General features: G+C 44.2%; 1 pseudogene; it reads right to left on the reverse strand.

The window, feature by feature from the left end:
• Nucleotides 1–176: 176 nt before the first annotated feature.
• Nucleotides 177–5,435, reverse strand: LOC119285433 (annotated as a pseudogene).
• Between the last annotated feature and the right edge of the window lie 6,419 nt (nt 5,436–11,854).

Genomic DNA, 11,854 nt, shown 5'->3' on the forward strand with positions numbered 1-11,854 from the left:
AAACACTGTATAACGTTATTTCGCAAAAAAAAAAACACTGTATAACGTTTGTTTCGTGCGCATCATTTTTATCACTACGATAGCGCGAGGAAATGTGTGGTAGTAGGATATCAAAATCCCAGAATGGTTCTGAGGACAAACCCAGATTGATTTTCATTATGAATTCAAAGGGTAAATGAATCAGAAAACATGACGATGGTTTCAGACTAACTGCAGTCACTGAAAAGGCATTGGTAGTACAACTCACGCGCAAATGGTAGAAGATTATCTTTTCAGTTAGTACAACCTGTACTGCTTCCAGTATCCTCATACACTTCCTGAAGATATGTCCACTATCTCAAATCAAATTCAACACGCTATTGTAACACCCTTCTACTTGGAAACAAACTATACATGAATCAACATGCATCTTTTGGGGAGAAAAACTCATTCATTAGCGACAGGCCTGGTTAGCAATCTCAATCTGCGAGTATGCTTTGAAGGACTTGTAGCGGCAGGCCAAATCTTGTAGAACTTTCAGTGTTCAGGTTACCTGAACTTCGCCAAATTAGAGCCTGCCATTTTGGTGCTCAGGCTACCCGAATCCTTAGTTTTTCATTCTTTTCCTCTTCTGTACTCCTATGTATTCAGGGTACTAGTACTATCCATTTGTGCTTTGCAGAAATAATCCCATCTAAATTTTACTAGGAATCTTGTGTTTAAGGAAAGCCTCCAAATCACTTATAGATGTCAAACCTTCTTTCTGATTGGCGAGAAACTTTGAGAACTCCGAAACTTTCCCCTCTCCGCTCTTCCCAGGGGGGCTACTGAGAAATGGGAGAGATGATGGTGCTTGTGCCAGTGCCCACACTGATGAGAGCAATTCATTTGGTTTATCCAGCTGCTCCAAAATTGTGTAATCTCCATTCGCTGTACAAAAGGGGAGAAGGTTGACAAAAAACTCCTATATACCCTGGAAGGCTCAGATGACAAAAAAGAACATGATTTGAACAAGCACCTGCATACTTGAAGACCATTTCCAGAGATTTGCAGGGGATGCTAAAATTCAGACGAGGTATTGTGCTCCCACCGCCATGCTTAGCATTGCTGCATATGGTAACAGAAGAAATAAGTGCATGGAAACGAGTATGCTGGGCCTTTGCTAGAATCTAGAAAATTAAGGTGACTGCAAAGACAGTCTTGCGGTCCCCAGAATGAAGGACAAAGGGAAGTGGGTCACTGTATAGGCGAAGCAGGAAAACACCAAGACAGCAAAGCTAGTTCCGGAATAGTACAAATCCACCAAAAGAATGGGTAATACTGATACAAACCGCATGCAATTTGACAGTGGTGACGTGGTGTCCACTAATACTGTTACAATGTTTGTGCATACCTTGTTATAAGTCCAACCATTCGACCATGTGAATTGACAATTACACCACCACTAGATCCAGGATGAACTGCCGCTGTTGTCTGCAGCATTACTGGCAGGTCCATATTGTCTGTCTGCACATTGCTAGGCAGATGAGAATGTTGAGCTGATGGAATTTGGACAACTTTCGAGACAACCCCAGAGGAAAGCGAGGAACATAGACCTACAGCCAAATACCCAAATAGCAAAGTTATATTAAAATAAAACAGTTAACGTACATGTCATAAATTAAGCATCAATCTGCTGCAGGAACTATTTTGGAAACTATGGTTCTAAGGCTTATTACCTGATCGAGGTCCAAGAAGACCATGCCCAACAACATATGCAGACGACCCTGCTGTCGGACAAACAAATTCTGGTCTAATTGCACAAAATTCAATCGCGATCTTTTCCATTTGAAGCAAGGCAACATCAAGCGGCCCCTTGGAGATAAACACCACACTAGCACTACACCACGTCTGTTTCTCCCCATCATCCAAACGAACAGATATTCTCTTCTCTCTCTTGGAACCCAAATTAAAGAATGAAACCTCATGCTTAACAGCATCTTCATTGGACATCTTGCAATGCTGTGACTGCAACAATTTATTTTCTCCATGGAGATATTCTCCAGCAAGTGAGGTGGTTTTATGTTGTAAACCTAAAGGTGAAGTTCTCCCAAATCTCCAAGGCTCCAAAAGATGAGCATTTGTCAGAACTAAGCCATTCTTGTTGAGGAGAATACCTGAAGCCCAAGTTGTATCACCAACCGTGACAAGAACAACCGAGGATATAGCCTCTCTGAGTGAAGGTGGAATGCTATACTGACTAAGGTCATTGGCTAAATTAGAGACAAACCTCCTATGGTTATCCATGCCACATGATTCCATCGTTTTACTGTCTGCACTTTTGTCATCAAGTAGTTCATTTGAGGCTTGCTCAATTTGCTCCAGTTTGTTTCTGCTCCATGCAGTGCATATTCCATCCCATGTAATCACAAGCTGTCATGCAGATACTTAAGTTCACATATCTCTTCCATCATTCCATGTGCATAAGTATACCACTGACACCAGTAAACTCACCTAAACTTGTATGTTGCTGCCTCTCTGTCTTAATGGCTTCATCAGCATCCCCACAAGACAAGCATTTTTATCAAACACTGGAGCACCTTCCATACCTTAAAATATTTGAAAAATTATTAACAGCTGACTCATACTCCCTCCGTTCCAAAATAAGTGTCGTGGTTTTAGTTCAAGAACTAAAATCACGACGCTTATTTTGGAACGGAGGCAGTAGTATATATCCTAACAGAGATAGTGATGTCTATACCAGGAAGACAGTGGATGTCAGCCATCAGCAGCGAGCTCCTGACAGCACCTGGAGGTAGGCAATTTGCAACAGCACCAACTGATATACTGCTTAAATAATAACATTAATATTATGGATTAATATGAGAATGCCTCTTTGTTTTAGAATAAATGTGACATAATAAAGTGGATAATAGCATGTACTCTCTGTAAAGAAAAATAAGAGCGTTTAGATCACTACTACTTTAGTGATCTAAACACTCTTATATTTCTTTACGGAGGGAGTATGTCTTTCGAATGGCAGAAACTAGAACAGTTAATTGACAATGAATAAGCCTTCACGGTTTCTAGACATGCCTCAAACAGAATTAGACTATCCCTGCTTTTTAGCTTCAGTGAGGACGTGCAAAGAAAAATTAAAGAGCAACACTTTAGAGTTTAGTATTATCTCCATAACAGATATGTAATGGCATCAAGTTTTCAACTGTTTGAAACATAATATTACACTGATGAATATTTTCAACTGTTTGAAGCTTAATATACAAACACACTAGGTGCATATGCTTAATACTGAATTCAAGCAGTAGAGATAAAAATTACCTGTTGAAGAAATGGAATGGTGACAGGATGCCAAAGGGAGACCCCACTACCAGCAAAGAGTCCCCTCGCTGTGGAATCGGTGGAACGTTGATATGTCCTGCATTCTGATATCATTGACCAAGATCATCAACTCAATAAAAACTAAGTGCACCTTGTAATTCTTGAGACGCTAAAGATCAGTGAAATGAAACAGCATCATAATGAACCTTACACTCGATGTTAAGGCTGAGACTCCTAGTACAGCGATTCTTGTGGCAGACTTGGCTATTGTTGATGGGTCAGCAGACTCAGCATATAAATTCTTCCTATTGTACTCAAGGAAGGATCCGGCATCATTTTCAACCTGATAATGGCTGATAACAGTAAATCTTCCATCGCTATAAATCAGGGCAGGCAAGTTTAGCTTGATGAATAGATAACCTGCTTCTGATTTACATCGGCCAGTGGCCAGCCAACATCCCATGACGAGCTTCCAATCAGTGAACCATCATATGTTAACAAGGATAACACAGAATCAGCCGACGCTGGGACATCAACCTAAAAGGGAAAACTGAGGTGCTGAGCTGATGATGAATCATATTTTCCATCTAATGCTATATATAAATATATAGAACCACGTAAAATATTAAAGAAAAGAAACGCAGTTCTGATTATAAATATGAAGTCTAAGTTCATAATTACTCTTTCTGAGCTCAAAGAACATCCTCTGAATCCAAAGAACTTAAAAACAGTTATTGCCTCTTTTTGTAATTATGTATGCCCACTTTGTACGCCTTTCCTATTACCAAGTAGCACTTTCTTTCAGTGAAAAATGGCAGGCGCACTTCCCATTTTTATAGCACGAAACAAATATTTACAGAGTTTTAAGTTGCCTCATGGCAAAAGTCCCAACTACACTAGAATCTGGGTAAACAACAAAGTAATACTAGTAACGGGTATATGTTTTCATAGGGAAAAGAAACACTCACCATGGCAAGTAACTCAGCTGAAAGCCACTGGGGAGCTCCAGAATCTCCATGTCTGATGTCCCCTGATTCCTCAGGCTGCATATGCCAGGAAAAGTTCAGGATTTCAGGAAAATCTTCCTAACTCTTTCAGGATGGATATTCTCTGTGCAGTTCTTCAACACACAGAATTAAGCACCGGATATTTAATTTGATCGATTGATCCGCTAATCCTACAGCCCACTGCAATACTGTCCCATTGGTCTGAAGTCTTAATTATCCCCCAAAATATGCACCAATCTAAGTATCTGCATTAGTTTTGCTCTTAAGTGGCGATTGACACTTTGACAGCTTGGCAGAATTTCATCAATATGAATTCACATATTTCTTTCTTTTTCAAGGGGGACTGAATAGATTACGGACTGTGGGATGCAAGTGTGAATAATTAGCACAATACAATACTATTGTACAACAAAAACACAAGGTCTTTGGTAATGTTCCTCACCTCAACTAGCACATCGAGACGCGCCTCTGGTATTAACCTCGGCTGCAGTACCTGCAGGCATTCCATCAAGCAACGAGCACCTCAGCGCCAGAATCACCTCAACTAGACATGTGTGAGCACGAGACGGTCGCAACCAACCTCGCTGGGGCTATCGCGCTGCTCCGCGACCAGGAACGCCTCGACGAGCGACGCGGCCGTGAGCGCGACGCCCCCGGCGTGGCCGTGGGACGCGCATATACGGGCTAGAAGCGGCGGCAAAGGCTCCGCCAGGGCGCCCGGCGGCAGGAGGACGGCCGACGCCGACAGCGTGGTGGACCCCGACCTGGAACCAAACCAAGGCAGGTCACACGATTAGGCTCGAATCCGGCGAGGAAATTGAGGAATCGGGAGGAGGGAGGGGAGCGGGCGCCGTACTGGTGGAGGTGGAAGGCGTGGCGGCGCATCTTGACTGCCTTGGGGTCCTGGAGGAAGCGGAGGGGAGCGTGGCGCTTAGCGGGAAAGCTCGGGAGACGCTGGTACGGGTTGAGGAAGAGGAAGATGAAGAGGGCAGGGAGTGGGTACTGACCGGGCCGACGATCCGCGCCATCGCCGAGAAGCTTCGCGCGGCGGCGGCGATCTCGCGCGGCTCCATGGCGGCCGCGGGGAGCGGCACGGCGGCGTCTCCCCCTGCGCTGACTTTGTTTGCTGGTTGAGGTGGGAACTGGACAAACGACGACTACCGTTATCCAGGTATACTCGTGCGGGTTAACATTCCTGCTCTTCCCCGGCCGACTTTTTACCCCTCAAACCGTACACCCGTGTAGCCATTAAGGATGGCAATGGGTCGGGTTTGGATCGGGTTGAACAATATCAAATCCATATCCATATGTATGAAGACAGTTTTTGCACGCCCATAAAAAAATTCATGGGTGAAAACTTGTGCCCATGTACAAATCCGATGGATATCCATATCCACTGGATATCCATTGGGTCCTCTCGAGACATATAAATAAGACTTAACACAATATTAACATAAACACTTCCATTCTTCACCTCGTGGCAGGCTATACTTCACTTATGGTTAATCAACATCCAGTAACAATCTAAGATCATTTAGTATTTTTCTAATAGATGAGAATGACAAGTCATTTAACAAGGAGATAAAAATAAGGAAAAGGGTGTTGGAGTATGTTACGGAGGGGATTGACTGCCAACTTATAAAAGTTACGATGGGGATTGTGTAATTTCTTATGCATGTTTTTGATAAAAAAATGTAAAATTATCGTGGGACATGTGAACGTGGGGCAGGGATAACAGATTTTTTCCCATTGAGTCATACTATCGGGTCGGGTTTGGGTATATCCATGGGTACAAGATTATATCCATGCCCTACCCATGAACAATCGGGCCAGGTTTGGGCACCGTCCATGGACACAAAAGCATATCCAAACCCTATCCATTCGGGTCGGATATCCATGGATATCCATGTCCATGGATAAAATTGCCATCCTTAGTAGCCATGCGTTACCGGCTATTTTTTTCCCCAAAAACGTTGGCAAAAGGATCACCTCGTTGGTTAATTCGGAAGAAAAGAATTGCCAGGTTAATATATAAAAAACCAGACGAAAACCGATGCAAACAATTCACTCAACAAGAAGCACCACGACCACGTAGGCGCCTCACCAAATGCTCCCAACACACAATCATAACCCTCAACACTTCTACAATGCGGAACCCCGGGCAAGAAAACCGACAACGACGACTCGTAAGGCCAAAGTCACGTCACAACGCAAGAAAGTGATTAATATCCATCACAAAAACGCGGTTCCCTTTTGCATCATCAATCATAGGAACCTCTAGCTGCTCACTTGGCAGGAGAATCTTGTCCCTTACTCGAGGTCGCTAGCGTGTCCACCTTCATATGCTCCACTGATAGACTCAAACACAACTCCCTAAGCCCGGACATGATCTGCATCACCGGAGCCACGAGCATGGCGATGGACTCGCCCTCAGTGGAAGGCAACGTAGGAGGGGAGGTAGGCGTCGACAATGAATTGTCTCCAACACGACGGGAGAAAGAGCCATATAACTCCACCCTATCCTCTGCGGAGCAAACACCGACCGCACAGAGAGAATGCAACGACATAGAGGTCTGCAACATAGTCGACACAAGGAAGAGTCTACTCAGAGTAGCCTCCGCTCGCTCCAAAAAGCTCCCAACACACGCCAAACAGCCTTGCATCAACACAGTCTGACCAGCTAGAGCGGACTGTAGAGACAACACATGCCCAACACCCGCGGCAAAGTGCCTTGGAGGGCAATGCGGATCTCATCAAACCCTTGCATAGAGCAAGAGCAAAGACGATGCACAACACCGAGGCGAGACATGGGTGGCACATCAAGGCATGTCAGTGAGATTAGAGGACGCCATGGGTTACAGCATCTGCGTGCATGGTGATCATTTTCCAAACAACGGGAGCATCACAACGGATCTTTGCAAATAGACGCATGATGCTCATGAGCAAGGCATCTATAGCATCTACCGCAGAGCCAAATGAGGATGGTGATGAAGTCATACAACACGGGTCGCACCACGGTAGCACCTCCCGCCAACCCTCATTGTGTGTCCGTGTTATGCCCCACACACATCCCTCCAGAGTCAAGGGCCCTTGATGGACGCCGACGCTATCTGGGGAGCCAGCTCCTCCTCGCCATCTTCTTCATTGTCGTTAGCAGCGGAGGCCCACAACACCGCTCATGGTGGCAGCATCACAGCCACTTCCTCTTCACAACCCATGCCGTCCCTAATGCCCGAGGCAACTAGGGCTAGCTGCAACACACCCGAGGCGGCACTGACAATGGGACAGGGGCGACAGGCTTCGTGGCTAAAGCAGTTGTCGACACAGGCTCGGAACTGGGCATGCACATGGCCTTCACACCCCATCCTATCTACTGAAACTGCAAACTGGGGGCAGTGGTCGCGGGTGAGGGAGAACGCCAACAATCAGGATGGAGCCAGCAGCCAGAGCGCACAACACAGATGGTGAAAGGACAAGGGTGCAGGAGCGGGAGACGCCACTGCAGTGGCGGCCGCCGTGAAGGATCACGCGAGCAGCATTGCTGGGTGAACTAGGAAAAGGGGTGTCGCTGAGACAGGTGTGGGAGAGGGCTCTGGGGGTCACCCGGATCTAGTAATGGTGGCCGCAATGGAGGATGGAGGCTAGAGATCCAGGCGATGGTGGTGCACGCCCAGCCGCCACTTATGTGGATGCGAGAGTGCCATCACTTCCAATGCTTGACGAAGAGCCAAGCCTTGCAGAAGAGAGAGGGCAACTAGGGGACTTCGGATCTGGCCTGGGCAGCTGTAGAGCTAGTCGGAGAAGGGAGATCGAGGCGACGCCGCTGGGAGCACTCACTTGATGTGGGTCCTGGCGCGGGAGCCCAACAACAATGCTCTGAGTTCCACATAAAAGCAACAATGCTATGGTCTACTTGTATTTATATGAGTCGAAAAACAATAAGACAACCTAGATAGCACACGTACAAATACGGAAATTCTGCAAAGTTCTGATATTGTTCTCTAGTGATTCAAAGTGAGCATACAGCTCTAGAAGAAGGGATGATGACAAAAACTTCCGCTAAAAAAAATAGTTGTGGACACATCTATGGAAGATCAAAGTTGTACCCAAGGTACATGTGTTCTGGTGGCAGGTGCTATGTGGTATTCTACAAGTTCAAGGCATTCTAAAAACACAGACACATTGCTACTTTGGCTCGGTGCAAAATCTGTCTTATTGTAGATGAGGATCTGATGCATGCATTTGTCAAGTGCAATCATGCGAAGCGATATTGGATGGAGGCGAGGGAGTGGCTTGAGATTAAGTTGCCTGAACTCCATCCCACTACCTGGTCTATAGACATTCTTTGTAACATGTGATATGATGATTTAGATCGGGCAAAGATCATAACAATGATGTGGTCGATTTGGACATCTCGAAAAAATACTACTCATGATAAAGCTAGTATGGATCAAGCCCATTCCATGAAGATGACCAGGGAAATGCTTGTGCTACTTGATATTCCTATTTCAAACTCTAAGATCTTACCTGTACATGGGTAGCGACCACCTGAGGCCGAGTGGACAAAAATTAATATCGATGCTGGTATTTCTTCTGAGGCACATATGGGAGGTATGGGAGGAGTAGCTTGATCCTCCACTATTTTTCTCGGAGCCTAGAGCAAGCCATGTTTGGGTGTCACCGATCCTAAGGTAATGGTGATTCGTGAAGATGTGGTATTTGCTCAACAACGGGGCTTTGCACGAGTATTCATTGAAACAGATAGTTTAGTGGTGGTTAATCTCTGGAACTTGCGCCGTTCTTGACGCTTGGTCATAGCGCCAGTTTTGTTAGACATTGAAGGGTTAACTTTTAGTTTTAATTCCTTGTTGATTCAACATGTAATGAGACACTCTAACTTTCCAGCCCGCCTATGTGCACATCATGCATGCATGCACTCGGGAGGTGTCTGATTGTTGGATGGAGTCCCCTCTGAGTTTTTTGGTTACCAACCTGATGGCTGATCGTGCCAGAGCTCTTTTATCTAAATAATGCCCTTCAATTACCACAAAAAGCACACGTACAAATACGGAAATATAGGGATGATACAAGCCATACAGCTGGCTCCGCCATACAACATAGAAGACCCCAAACAAAAAGATTTTGCAACGCTTTCCTTGGTTTTCTCTCCTTCCGACTATGGCGCTGTCAGTTTCAAAGTGCTAACTGAGATTTTTTTTGTAAGGAGTGACAACTGAATTTGATAATCTACAAGCAACCTATCCATAAGGCTAAATAATATACATATCATCTACGTCTTTCTTAGATAAAATGTGGGGCAACCTTGACACTCCAATTGCGCTCCTAAGCTCGTCATGATAACCCTGAATCCCAACCTTATCTTCTCTGTTATTGATTGAACCTGCTTATTCTGTAGATCAGACAAAGGATAATTTCTCAGAGATGTACTCATTTGTGTCCAACTCACAACTTAAAAAGAATGATAATGACATATGACACCGAACTCACAATTTGATAAAACATATAATTCAATTCAATGCCACTATCTCATATGTATGTACATTCATTCAAAGCCTTAAATAATGATAGTATGCTGATAGTTCATACATAGGTGAAAAGGGAGAAAAGCGACAACGATTTTAGATGTGCATACATTATCATCTAGCTCATAGGTAAAAATTCAGTAGAGATGAGTAGTCGGCCTAACGGCAGATGGAATTTTCCTTTCCCCCACCTTGCACATTCATCAGCACAACACTATATAGTACTCCCTCATTCCCAAAATGTAAGACGCTTTTTGACACTATAGTAGTGAAAAAGGTCTTACATTCTGGGATTGACACTATAATAGTGTAAAAAGGTCTTACATTTTGGGATAGAGGAGTATATTTTTCTTGAACTGTACATGTATCAATATTGTTTAATACCACCAGCATCAGAAATGGACATAGTAGGCACAAGAAATAATGAAGGTTACATAGATCTTTGGAAAACAAATCAACGTTCACAATAGAGCTGCCCAACAGAGCGGGTGGCATGGGCTCTGCCCCACTACCACCTCCCGGAGGCAGTGGTGGTGGAAGACGTGCCCACACGTGGGGAGCACCGCCATGTGCGCGCTGCGACGGAAGTCTGTAATGCAGATCGTGCAAACCGTGTTGATTGCCCCCTCCAGATGGAACCTGGCGAGGGGTATCTTCAGTGCTCACAACGCCTTCTCCAGGTTGACAAACCTGTAGAGGCGGTGATATAGGCCTATTAGTCTATCTAATGTTGTTTACAAAATAATATCCAATATGATTGCATTCTGATTAAAAATCCATCTTGATGATACTATCTCTCCAGTTCAGAGTGCCTTTGTACCTAGTAGGCTCATTATAGATAATAATCTTTTAGCCTATGAAAGTTCAGCATCAGTGGCAAGGGAAAATAAACTTTATTGTAAGGGAAAATAAACTTTGTATGAACTTGTGATGGTAAACAAAGAAAAGCAACGGACTACATAATAAAGGTTTCTATCACAAGGGGCAATATAAAGTGATGTTCCTTTCCATTAAGAGCTTGCACATCCAAATGAAAAAGGGCATGACAACCTCTGCTTCCCTCTGCGAAGGGCCTATCTTCTACTTTTCAGTATTTACTTTTATGCAAGAGAGTTAATAATGTTCATCTATATTCCACTCTTAATTATTCTCCACTTGTAAAGCATCATGTGGTAGGGAAATATCCAGGCACATATAACCAGTTGGATGTAGGTAATCATGGGTTATTATTATTGACATTATCCTTGAGAGAAATAAGTTGAGAGGTGAAACTATAACCCCCATCTTCCTATGTGTTTGACTAAAACTTTTTGCTCCATAAATATGTAGTGAATGTTAGCAATCATGGAAGACTGATAGTTGAGTATATGAATTTGCTAAACAAAGCTCTTACATAGCCTCTTTCTGAAAATATTGTTTAATACCACCAACATCACAAATGGACATAAGTAGGCACACACAAAAAAAGGTTACAAAAATCTTTGGAAAACAAATCAACATTCAGCGTAGAGCTGCCCAACAAAGCGGGCGGCATGGGCTCTGCCCCGCCAGCACCTCCCGGAGGCAGTGGTGGTGGAAGACGTTCCCACACGTGGGGAGCACAGCCATGTGCATACTGCGACAGAAGTCTGTAATGCAAATCGTGCACACTGTGTTGATTGCCCCTCCAAATGGAACCTGGCGAGGGGTTTCTTCAGTGCTCACAGCGCCTTCTCCAGGTTGATAAACCTATAGAGGCGGTGATATAGGCCTATTAGTCTATGTAATGTTCTTTACAAAATAATATCCAATATGATAGCATTCAGATTAAAAATCCATCTTGATGATACTATCTCTCCAGTTCATAGTGCCTTCGTACATAGTAGGCTCATTACAGATAATACTCTTTTAGCCTATGAAACTTCAGCATCAGCAGCGGAGCTTGACAAAGCTAGTTGGGGCCAGAAAAACACAAAATCTGAATTTTGTGGGGCACAAAACATAGAACTAACACAAATGTGCAAAACT

Source organism: Triticum dicoccoides, chromosome 1A, assembly GCF_002162155.2.
Source record: "Triticum dicoccoides isolate Atlit2015 ecotype Zavitan chromosome 1A, WEW_v2.0, whole genome shotgun sequence".
NCBI lineage: Eukaryota > Viridiplantae > Streptophyta > Magnoliopsida > Poales > Poaceae > Triticum > Triticum dicoccoides.